Source organism: Balaenoptera borealis (assembly GCF_965194805.1).
Source record: "Balaenoptera borealis genome assembly, chromosome: 8".
Taxonomy (NCBI): domain Eukaryota; kingdom Metazoa; phylum Chordata; class Mammalia; order Artiodactyla; family Balaenopteridae; genus Balaenoptera; species Balaenoptera borealis.
The window spans coordinates 17839313-17850725 of NC_138865.1; positions in this window are offsets into that span (position 1 = coordinate 17839313).

Consider the following 11413-nt stretch of genomic DNA (forward strand, 5'->3'; position numbering starts at 1 on the left):
CTGAAACTAACACAACATTGTAAATCAACTATACTTCAATAAAAAAATTTTTTTAAATAGTGGTTTAAAAAAGAATTAGTTAAATGAATGAATGGATGAGTTCGAAGCCTTAATATGTTCCAGTTCTATTTTGCCTTCTGAGTCCATCAGTATAGAATTTGTTTGGTGCAGCTGACTTTACCCCTCTCTCTTTTCTCTCAGCAAGAGAAAAGAGAAATTGGGACTTGAAAGAAATTTACCTGCTTCTTAGGAATGTCAGGGATGAAGAGGAAGGGCCCAGCCCATTGGTTTTTCTTCAATGCATGAAAGCCTCCAAGGTGTGGTGTCAGGAAAATGAACCAGAAACCAGGAAACAGCTGCTGGGGGCCTAATTTTACCCCTCATTGGCTGTGTCCTTGAATATGATCAGTTTCCTCTCTCTGGGCCTCAGTTTCCCTCTCTGTAAGTGAAAGCTTCAGTTAGAGAGCCTGAAGGTCCTGTCTCGTCCATAACATTACCCAAGTTGTTGCTGAGAATGTTTTAACCCTTTTCATTCACCCCATGAAATATTGCTTTGAGGACTAATTTCCAATGAGCATGATTTGGATGCCTCTGTCTTTGGGGGGACAGAAAACAGGACTCAGGAACAGGAGCTGAGACCCCTTAGATTCTACCATAAAGCAGAGAGCCTCAGTTAGGATATAGGCACAACAGCTGCATTTTGGACATTGGCTCGGACACCTGGGTTTCACTGGGTCTCATATCTTGAATGCTTATGTGGTCTGGCTAGCAAACTTCAGCTGGAATTTGCAGGGGATGATGGTTTATAAGAAGATCCTGAGTAGGCTTCAGAAATAGTTATGGGAAAAGATGACTCTTCATCTTATGTAAGTCTGATTGGAATGCGCAAAGAACAAATCATGCCTGCCTTCTCCATCCTCCATCTATTGCCATCACTTTTCTGATGATGATTATGACCAGCCATTATGGAAGGTCTGTCTTCCCAGCCACCTTACACCGGAGACATTATTTACCTCACTTTAAATGGGAAGAAATCGAAACTCAGAAAAATTGTCAAGTGTTCCGTAATTAAGAAACTTAAAGCCAAGGAGTAAAGCCAAATGTATCTGATTCAAAAACACCACCTTTTTCACCATATCATACAGTTCTTGGCACCATCCAGAGTCTTCTGTTTCCTGCCGAGCTAAGGCCAAGAGAAGGAAGGGACTTGCACAGAAAAACATGCTTAGCACCCAAGTCAGAGGGCTGTTATGAGAACTGAGCTGGCTATGAGTGGGACCATCTTGATGTGGCTATTTCATCTCCACTTTGCCTAGAACCTGGATTACATCCACTTCATCCCAAATTCTATCCCTCAAGAATATTGAGATATTGTATAATTCCAGTGAATAAAGATACATAAATGACTGCAGAAGCTTGGAGTCTCTGTCTGAAGCCTCCTAAAATATGGCTTCAGTCCCTCCTCCCAAACCCAAAGCAGTCAGATGATCACTATATATTGGGCACATGGACAAGGAAATATAGGACACAGTCCTTAACCCAAGGAAGCGTAACCTCCAGTCAACATAAAAACACTCAAAACATAAATGCTGAGCTTTGTGGTACTAAATTACACTACAAGATGAATGAGAAAAGAAAGATCCTGAAGGACTGGAAGGGAAAGAGCAGTTTTCATGGCACAAAAAGAGTTTGAACTGAGCCTTGAAGGAAGAAGTGTTTGGGCCAGAGAAGCAGGAAGGGCCTACTTAGCAGTGGGAACAGCAGGAGGGAAAGCCTGGTGGGGAGGAATGACCAGACTTATGGGGAGGATAGTAGAATATAAACCTCCTGGGGTCTGGGACCTAGCAGGAGGAAACTGTGAGTGGCCCCATAGTGGGAGGGAAAGCCAGAGGTCAGCAAAAGGGAGATGTTTGACACCCAGGCCCCATCCACCCATCCATCTCACTTTCTAGAAGACTGAGTCATGCCCTCTACCCACACAAACCTACAAGACAGATACATGCATGTGCACACGCGCACACACACACACACACACACACCCTACTTTGTGTTTGGTCCTGTCAGAAACCAGCCTGTGAGATTGCTATGGATTCCAGAGGAGGGTGGAGAGGACCAAGACAGCAGATTGTTAAGGCTCTAATTACATATCTTTGAGGTGGAAATTTAGTGAAACCACAGACTTGGAACAACATAAAAGTGCATAAAACAGCCTCAGCCATTCATTATGCAAAAGAATTGCTCATTTGTGGAGTCTAGATTACAGTAGAGAGCTTATAAGTGGAGAAGATGGCGTTTTACGGATTCCCAGAAGCACTAGCACGTTCTCATCGTGAAGAGCACACCTGTTGGATGCAGCTGAACCAGTGCATGCGGTGGGTCCCCCACCCACTGAGGGATGGCCTCCCCGTGCCACTCACCCCCAGGAGTGATGAGGAAGGACCAGGACCAAGAGGAGTTCCCTGAGAGGACACTGCATAGAACCATCCTGAGATCGCAGGGAAAAGCTTCCACCCAAGAGTCATTTATTATGATTAAAAATAACACAGATCTTGGGGGCTTCTTCCCTGGTGGCGCAGGGGTTGAGAGTCTGCCTGCCAATGCAGGGGACGCGGGTTCGCGCCCTGCTCTGGGAGGATCCCATATGCCGCGGAGCAACTGGGCCCGTGAGCCACAACTACTGAGCCTGCGCGTCTGGAGCCTGTGCTCCGCAACTAGAGAGGCCGCAACGGTGAAAGGCCCGCGCACCGCGTTGAAGAGTCGCCCCGATCGCCGCAACTAGAGAAAGCCCTCGCACAGAAACGAAGACCCAACACAGCCATAAATAAATAAATAAATAGAATGCTGGTTTAACTCCTAGAGAGTTTCATTTAAATAAATAAATAAATAAATAAAATAAAATAATACAAATCTTTAAGACTGTCATATTGGGGGCAAAAAAGGACTTAGAAAAAGGAGTTGATACTTAGTGGCTAACAGAGTCATCTATTTGTGATTCAAGGAATTCCCTGGAACCTGGGTCCCCCAATTAAAAAACAAATCTTGAATCAAACTCACTTTAGTTTTTCTTTTTTTATATTTTATTATCTGCTTTCTTTTTCCTTTACATAAAATTGCTTTGAGGAATGATTAAGTCTCAAGAAGAACATTTCTCAAAGTATGTTCTTGTGGAATACTAGTTTACAGGGGAAAAAAAATGTTTGGTGGTTAAATACATTTGGGAAATTTTAAATTAAATTCACGCCCCATCCATACCACTTCCCTTTGAATGTATATGAACATTAATATTAATGTGTTAAAGGCTCTCAAAAGTCTTGCAATAAAGAAATTTAAATTTGTTTAACTTTTACTCAGTGTTTCTAAAATTTAAGTAATCAAGAAATCTGATTTTTTTTGTTAGTTTGCTTTTTTTGTTTGTTTTTTTACAAAACATCTATTATCATCCTGAGCAACCAGAGTTTTATATAAAAAGCTTTGAGAAATAATGACTTTGGAGGCTGGTTTTCCAGTTTCTGTCTTTGGATATAAATTTGAAAATTGTTCAGAATTTTTCAAGACCTATTGCTTGATCCTTTTGCTTTAGTGCAGCCTGGTAATGTTCTGTCCTAATCCTATTATATAGAGTTGCATTACTTACTCATAAAGAGATTTGATTACCAGGTTTCTGGGTAGAACTAGGTGACTCTTGAATCACAGTTTTCCTGAGACTTAAAAAGTCACCTCCTTGTCCCCAGAGAGGGAAATAGAATCAGAGTGCTCTGGTCAGAGGCACTCAGCACACCTGGGTACCAAAGGGAAGACGTATTAGAGTATCCTGTGTATATATGTTTAAAAATGATAGTGAAACGGAAAACAACACAAAAGCCCATCCATTGAAAATTGGATAAATAAGCTGGTATATCCATACAATGGAATGCTACCCATCTATTGAATGGGTAAACCGTGATGCAGACAACAGCTTGAATGAATCTCAACATTATCATGTTGAATAGAAGTACATACTATACAATTCATTCATATAAAATTCTAGGAAATACAGACTAAGCTATAGTGAAAGAAAGCAGATCAGGGGTCGCCTGGGGAATGGGAGTAGAGGCAGGGAAGGGGCACCAGGAAATCTTTAGACGTGGGTAATGAAAATGTTTGTTATCTTAATTGTGGTGATGATTTTATGGCTATACACATACATCAAAACATTAACCTGTATACTTACATATGTATGGTTTATTGCATATAAGCAATATCTCAAAAGAATTCCAAAAATAAATTTAAATAAATAAATAAAATGAAATAAATAAGAAATTTTGAAATTTTCTCCAGGAAAAAAGAAATGATGAGCTATCTGTGCCTGGCTTGCCTCTGATTAATGTTTCTGGTCGTCAGTGATTTCTAGATAATCAAAGTTGGTAAACAGATGAGTGAATGAGTTCAGGGCCTTGATAGGCTCCATTTGTAGACATTGCCTCCTAAGTCCCTTTATAGACCATTCAGGCAAAGGGAACTCTGTTTTTCTGTCATTATTTTCTCATCAATGGAAGAGGTCTTCAAAGAATTTCTTCTGGTTCCTAGAAACTTCAGGGATGCCAAGAAGGGACCTGTCCATCGGCATTTCATTGATAACACAGTTTCTCCAGAGCTAGTGTGGTCTAGGGGACCAGACCTCTCTGGTCAAACCTTGGCTCACCCTCACTGGCCGAGCATCCTTCGTGTGGTCATTTCCTCTCACTGTGTCTTTGGGAAATCAGACACTTCAAAGATGTAACAGATTTAAAAGATTAAAAAGAGAGCTCGGAAATTCCCTGGTGGAGCAGTGATTAAGAATCTGCCTGCCAATGCAGAGGACACGGGTTCGAGCCCTGGTCCGGGAAGATCCCACATGCCGTGGAGCAACTAAGCCTGTACCCCACAACTACTGAGCCTGCGCTCTAGAGCCCGTGAGCCACAACTACCGAGCCCGCGTGCTGCAACTACTGAAACCCGTGCGCCTAGACCCTGTGGTCTGCAATGAGAAGCCCGCACACCGCAACAAAGAGTAGCTCCTGCTCACCGCACTAGAGAAAGCCCACGCGCAGCAACGAAAACCCAACGCAGCCAAAAATAAAATAAATCTAAAATAAAAAAAAAAAAGACAGCTCACCTTAGGGAAACCAAAGCACGAAAAGAGTTTCTTCATTTCTAAAATGAAAAGGTGGTAAAGTTCCTTCTTATTATGACATTTTATGATTCTTTGAATTTTTCTCTGCAAGTGAGAATGGCACTGTGGGCACTCTAAATGGATGGATAAGAGTTTGAGGAAGAGGAAGGAGAGATGGATGGGGAAAAAAGTGGGAAATGGCCACTTTGAGTGCTAGGAGGCTGGTCTTCGTAGTCGCGCAGACCTTAGCTGCCCCCCAGGACAGATCTTTGACAAGCCACTGTGACCTTGAGCAAATTCACAGCTCTGAGTCTCCTCTGCAAACTAGAATTATTAGTAACTACCACATCGTTATTCTCAAAAGTAAACGAACAAAACATTTGTAAAAATTCCCAGCGCAATGCCCATCCTATATTAGGGGTAAAATGTCAATTCATTCCCCACCTTCCAGAGACAAATAGCCCATTAAGCATTTTGTTAAGAGGAGTCCCACAAGTTCACTGGCAAATATAGGTCCATGTGTCCCAAATTCTCAAAGCTGTTTCAATGGCAAAGCCTGAGCTCTCCCGAAACCATGAGGCTCCTAGATCTCCATCTGTGCTTAACTGATCCATTTAAGGCATTTTTCCCTGGTGACGCATTGCCTCTGGGAAGGACCCCACTAATGTAGCAGGGCTTTCCCCCCAGCCACAGGGCTCTTTCCTTCCATCCCCCTTTTCCAAGCTCTACAGGGCCTCTTCTGGCATTTTGCCCTCTGCTGCCCACCACCCCTACTCCATCTTCAAACTTGCTTCCTTTCCTTCCTTCCCCTCCTTGCTTTTTTTTTTTTGGTGTGGACCATTTTTAAAGACTTTATTGAATATGTTACAATATTGCCACTGGACCACCAGGGAAGTCCCCCTCCTTGCTTTTTAAGGGACAGCCCAGGTCTCAGGCACTTCCGGGGATCAGGCTGGTGAAAACAGGTGGACGATGTCAAATAAGGGGACAGGACTTTGTGTGCCTCATTAAATTAAGTCTATTAGAGAAGGAAGGCTCTTTGGGGTGTATATTCGTTTCCTGTGGCTTGTATCACGAAGAACCAAAGACCAGATGGCTGAAAACAACAAGAAGTTATTTTGCCACAGTTCTGGAGGCCAGAAGTCTGAACTCAAGGTGTCAGCAGGGCTGTGTTTTCTCTGACAGCTCAAGGGAGACTCTTCCCTCGCCTTTTCCAGCTTCTGGTGGACACTGGCAATCCCTGGCTTCCTAGTCTATAGACTCAACACTCTAATCCCTGCCTCTACCATGACATGGCATTTTCCCTATGGGTCTTTCTGTACCTGAGTCTCTGTGTCCTTTCTTTTCTTATAAGGACACCAGTCATCTTAGATGAACTCCTCTTAATTACATCTGCAAAGACCCTGTTTCCAAATAAGGTCACATTCTGAGGCCTGGGTGGACATTAATTTGGAGGGAGGGGGACAATATTCAATCCAATATAAGGTCCTCGGTGTCCAATCCACCCGAAGAGAATAAATCCTAGAGATTAAAGTGACTTGGTCTAGATTATAGGACCCATTAATGGCAAAGCTAAGACTGTAGTTCAGGCCTTTTGCTTCCATATCCAGACTGATTTCTAAGGCACCTGTATGTCTCTAATGAGCACCAACTTGGCTCCAAGCTCAGGGTGGGGAAGAAGGATGATTTTGTTTTTGGAGGCTTCCTGCATTGAACTAGGCTTATAATAATAATAACCAATATGCACTGGGCTTTGGAGGCATGATCTCTAATCTCTATGACAATAGTGAACACACTCAGAGAGCTCACTATGGGCCAGTCACTACTCCTAGCACTTGAATGCATATTAACTTATTTAATCCTCCCAACAAGCTGAGGTCTGTTTGAATCCAAAGCCCACACCCTTCCTCTAGCACCAAGCGGCCTTCAACAAGAACTTTGAACATGGCACTTTAGACAATGCCTCTCCATCCCCACCAAATGCCTGTGAGTCATTGAAAGCTCAGTTGGAATTTGAAAATTCCTAATCTGGGAATGAGATAACCACATAGGACAGTTGTCTATCCAAAGGCCGTGCTGTCAGGCAATTAGCTGGGAACCTTCCAAAGCCAAATCTTTAGATGCACCTACAGACTGAGACAAGGAACGGTCAGTTAAGCCCATTCCAGCTGATTGCTGTGGTTTCTGGCCAGGATAGCTGACAGATGTGCATTGGCAGCCCCTGCTAGTCAAAGTGCAGATATGGGACAAATCTCTCCGGCCTGATGCAGCTCTGAGACGGGGAGGGGCAGAGAGGAGGAGAGCAGCTCAGATTTTAAGGACCGCTGTTTGGATCCCAGTGGCACCGGCTCACCGCTCATTACATGCTGTGGGACTATGGGCAGTAATCAACGATTACCCAGTGGCATCAATTAAAGCCAAGGGAAGGGCTCAGTGGGATGCACTGGCTCTCGGAGAGGGAGTGCAGAAGGAGGGGATGGCCATCTCCTCCTGGGCATTTGGAGATAGAAAGTGCTTTGGGATGCCATAGGGGATAAAATAGAAAGTGCTTTGGGATGCCATAGGGGATAAAAAAGGAACTGGTATTTCCTTTGCCTCTGCCACTCCCTTTGTAATGATAGTTCTTATTTGAAGAAAGGCATATGTGAAGGATTTGGGCTCTGGAGAGGATTGTTGAGGTCATACCCTGGGTTGCTGGACCAGGTTTTTGGAGGAGTCTGAACATACAGCTATTGGTGTACATTAAGAGAACAGAAGTGCTTTATTCATTTGTAAGGAGACTAAGGAAGCAGCCAAGAGCACTGACCTGGAGTCTTGAGACCTGTGGCCCCATGACAGTTTTACCATCACCTTGCCGTGTGACCTTGGAGATACACTTTAACCACACTGTGTGTGAGATTCCTCACTTTTCAAGTAAAGATAACGATGCATGTTTGATCCTTTTCTATGGGCTATTGTGAGACTCAAATAGGACAATATACACAGAAGCATTTTGAAAAGCACAATTTTAATAGTGGGGACAAAAGGTATTGATGACTAAGAGCCCAAAGGAGCTGCTCAGCTACCAACTAACCAGCTGTGGGAAGTCGGGAAAGTCGTCATAAAACTCTAATAGTGCACTACGGCCTTGGGTCACAGAGTTTTTGCAAATCTAACCAAAGTAATGGACTCAAGACCCCAGAAAAATGCCCAAGGAGTCAATAAAGTTTGCACACAACCTCAGAAGAGTCCCAACCTCTCTAGGCCTATCTGTGGGCCTCTAGCAAGTCCCTAGACCCCTAGATTGAAAGCACCCACCCCCAGAAGCAGGCATACAATTCCTGCAGCCCAGTCTCGGTTAATATACCTTCACAAAGAGCATCTCAGTGTTACTGGGAACCATAGCAGATTGAAAATGAAGAAATATATTATTTCTGCTATTAATCAGGATCATCACAAAAGTAATACTGCACAGGGTCTATTTTTCAAGCAGTACTTGAGGGTCATGTACAGCACTTGCCTGAGCATGTTCTAAGCTGCAGCTAGTTCTTCTCTAGCTTGCCCATCCATATGCTCCCATCTCCTTCCTGTCTTTCAGAGATTCATCAACATCTCTGGGCACAGAGAGCCACACGTGCTGTTCTCAGCTCAGTCATGGACTGATTTCCTTTTTATATCTTTGCTGTCATTTCAGTGGGATTTGGGAGGCAGGGGAGGCAAGCACGTGAACTCAGGCTGGAGCCAGAAGCGCCTCCCTGTTTTTAGATTATGTCAATCTCCCACTGCTCCACACCTGGAAGGCCAGATGTAAGACAGCACCTTGGTTTGCTTTTGCAGGGTCACATCAGGCCATCCATCTAACTGCCCATCAGCAGCCCCTGAGTGCCAGCGTCCATGCAAGGCACCATCCAGCCATCGTGGGCCAAGGCAGGAACAGGAGCAGGACAGCCACAGCCCGATCTCAGGTGATATACCTTGAGCAGGAATGTCTCGACATCGCAGGGGACCATTCCCAGCAGTGTGTGTGTCCCACGTGGCTGAGATGACTAATGCCTTCACCTGTGGGACGATGCGGTCTCTGCTGTTTGGGCAGATGTGAGCGCCCAATTCCACGTCTAGGATGCGGGCTTGCAGTGGAGGGGTAGCACAGCACAAAGGTCTAGAAAGCAGACCCCAGAGCCATTCACTAGCCGTGTGACACTGGACACATCTCCTAGCCTTTCTGTGCCTCATCATCGTCAACTGTAAAATAGGGACGATTTAATCCTCACTTCATACAGCTGCTATGAAAATTAAATGGGTTAATACATATGAAGTGCTTAGAACAATGTCTAGTAAGTGTCGTAAATGCTCAATAAGTGCAAGTTATTTGAGGATGGGGATAAAGAGGTGCTAGGGACTGAATGTTTGTGGCCCCCTAAAATTCATATGTTGAAGCCCTAACCCTCAATGTGATGGAGATTAGGAGACTTGGAGGTGAGCTTTCGGGGAGATAATTAAGTTTAGGTGAGTCATGAGACTGGAGGCCCCAAGAAGAAACTAATTTCTTTGTGAGGGAGACAGACCAGAGCTCGCTGTCCCTCCAACATGTGAGGACAGAGTGAGACGGCAGAAGAGCCTCCCTGGGAACAGAATCTGCTGGCATCTTGATCTTGGACTTCCAGCCTCCAGAACTGTGAGAAATCAAAGCCTGTTGTCTAAGCCCACTGGTCTATGGCGTTATGTCATGCCCAAGCTGACTAATACAGGGGCCATATTAGTCAGAGTTCTCCAGGGAGAACCAATATGGTGTGTGTGTTATGTGTGTATTAAGCAATTGGCTCATGTGATTGTTTGGGCTGGCAAGTCTGAATTCTGCAGGATAGGCTGGCAGGCTAGAGACCTCGGGAAGAGTTGATGTTGCAGCTTGAGTCGGAAAACAGGCTGGAGGCAGAATTCTCTCTTCCCCAAGGACCTCAATCTGTTTTCTCTTAAGGCCTTTGACTGATTGGATGAGGCCCACCACACTATGAAGATTAATCCACTTTACACAAAGTCCACAGATTTAAATGTTAATCTCATCTAAAAACTACCTACACAGAAACATCTAGACTGGTGTTTGACCAACTGTCTAGGTACTGTGGCCTCACCAGGTTGACACCTATTGGCATGTAGAATTAACCGTCACAGGGGCACTGAAGGTAAGTGGTGTACAGGTCCCCATGTGCACACCTCAGGCACACTTCCTCAGACACACACCATATACTTAAAATGCCACAAAGACCAATGCTGTCTCTGGAGCCGGGGCTCCTGCATCTAGATTTGCAGAAGGTAATTGCAGAGGGATGCCCAGACCTGTGTTATTAGCACATTCAGAGCAGCAGCTCTCACAGAAGCCAGATGGCAAACACTTGCTTTGGGGGCAAGTGCAGACTTGGGGCCCTGCATCTTGGACAGGATCCAAGAGGCTGCCCCTCAGGCCTCCACCGTCCCAATAATTATGCTTTCCTCTTAGTGCTTTGCCTACATTATCTCCTCTGGTCCACATGGCCTCCTGGGGAGAAGGCTGGGTGGGGATTATCATGTCCATTTCATGGAGGCATGTTGAAAACTAGAGGCTACACAACAAATAAGGACCAAATCTGGACTAGACCTTTGCTTTTCTGACCCCTACTTCAGGGCACTTTTCCACTACATTGGTCTCCTCCAAGCCCACAAGCAGAGTCAGCCTGTGATGTCAGGGGAAGTGACCAAAGGGATTAAGAGGAAGTAAAGAGGGTTTGTGTTATTAACTCAAGCAAGTCAGTTCACCCATCTGAGCCTCAGTTTCTTCAAATGCAAAATGAAACAACTAGGCCATAGGTTCCTAAGGATGGAAATCTTATCTTTTCCCTCCTAATACATCCCCTGCCCAGCCTGTTATGTAGAAAGCATTTGGTCAATGCCGGCTGAATTAAATGGGGGTTAGGAGGCTGTACTAGTTTGCTAGGTCTGCCATAACAAAGTACTGAAGATTGGGTGCCTTAACCAATGGAAATTTATTTTCTCACAATTCTGGAGGCTGGAAGTCCAAGATCAAGGTGTCAGCAAGGGTTGGTTTCTTCTGAAGCCTCTGTCCTTGGCTTGTAGATGGCTGACTTCTCCCTGTGTCTTCACATGGTCTCTTCTCTGTGCCCTAATCTCCTCTTCTTATAAGGACACCAGCCATACTGGACGAGGGCCCACCCTACTAACCTCATTTTAACCTAATTACCTATTTAAGTTCCTATCTCCAAATATAATCATGCTCTGAGGTACTACTGGGGGTTAGGTCTTCGACATAGA